This window comes from Pteropus vampyrus, unplaced genomic scaffold (assembly GCF_000151845.1).
Source record: "Pteropus vampyrus isolate Shadow unplaced genomic scaffold, Pvam_2.0 Scaffold8281, whole genome shotgun sequence".
Taxonomy (NCBI): domain Eukaryota; kingdom Metazoa; phylum Chordata; class Mammalia; order Chiroptera; family Pteropodidae; genus Pteropus; species Pteropus vampyrus.
In genome coordinates, this window is record NW_011897062.1 from 1 (window position 1) to 1380 (window position 1380).

The 1380-nt window shown below is 30.0% G+C and overlaps 1 pseudogene; it reads left to right on the forward strand.

The window, feature by feature from the left end:
• The first annotated feature begins 90 nt into the window (after positions 1 to 90).
• Positions 91 to 209, forward strand: LOC111734870 (annotated as a pseudogene).
• The last annotated feature ends 1171 nt before the right edge of the window (positions 210 to 1380 follow it).

Below are 1380 nucleotides of genomic sequence, written 5' to 3' on the forward strand. Positions count from 1 at the left end.
GGTTCTGTCATTAAGTGGTCCATGATTGCACTTCCTTCCTATATGTCAGCATTAAATGCATTACACAGCTTACTTTTAAAAACACCCTCAGTCTATGGCCATGCCACCCTGAACAAGCCCGATACCATCTGATTTCAGAAGCTAAGCTGGGTCGGGCCTGGTTAGTACTTGTATGGGAGACCACCTAGGAAGACCAGCTGCTGTAGGTGTAAAAAAATAAAAATAAGGGATTGTAAGCTGACGAGGTCCTTGCAATCTGTGAGGTCAACCAAGGGTTGCCTCATCTAAAAAATTTTTTTAAATAAATAAATAAAATAAATAAAAAATAAAAAAAAAATACCCTCAGCTCTACTATGAGGCTGGTACTTCTATTACACATTATTCATAATGGAGGAAAATATAGGTTGGAGAATTTTAGACACTTGTCTAAGGTTATAAGGCTGATAAGTGGCAAAGCCAGAATAAGAACCTAGGACTGTCTGGTGCCAAAGCCTGTAGTGATACATACATTTTGGGGTACAAGCTTAGTAAAAATAATTTTAAAAAATAATAATTGGTCTTGATAATGTTTTAAGTCCTAAAACTATATATAGCAAATCATCCTCCTGAAACCACTAAGCTATTAAAAATATATTTAAAAAATAGAACGTAGATTCTAGAAGAGACTATATAACTAGGAAATAGAATTAGATTCCAAAATATTGCATTATTTAATTTTTACTTTCTAATTGTTTAAGTTATAATTAGTAGGTAAATATTTTAACATATGTTGCAACTGTTCTGTATTTTTAACATCTATTTTTAATATCTTTGTACATCAGTAAATATTCTGCTTTTTTTATTTTGGGGGTAAACTCAAATTGACAGCTGTCTACCTTACTTGACTATCATCATTCTTTTTAAAAATTGAATTTGTGAAAAATATGATACCCTTGAAAAATTAGGTATAAAGTTATTATATTGTTTCATGACTATTATATGTATTACCATTGCTTTACTGCCTGTAGAGATGTTATAATGTACTGACTTATTAAGCTACTAGAAAACAATTGCTTCTTTCCACATTATAAATGCAGTCTAGCATTATATTTAAATTAAGAACTAGCATACTTCTTAGTCCTGACATTTAAATGCAAGAGAAAAACTATTTTAAAGAATATGTCCTATGTTAGACTAGTTTTGTTTTTGTTTAATTAATAAATACTAATAAGTAAAGGTGGTTTGAGAGAAAACAAAGAATTTAAAAGATACAGAAATCCAAGGGTCTACTTTGGGTTATCAAAAAAAAAAAAAAAGATTGGTAATTCCTTTATGGTTCTTTGAAACTGAATATTTTTATCATATTTCTAATTAAAATCTTCAACTGAAATGTGAGCACAG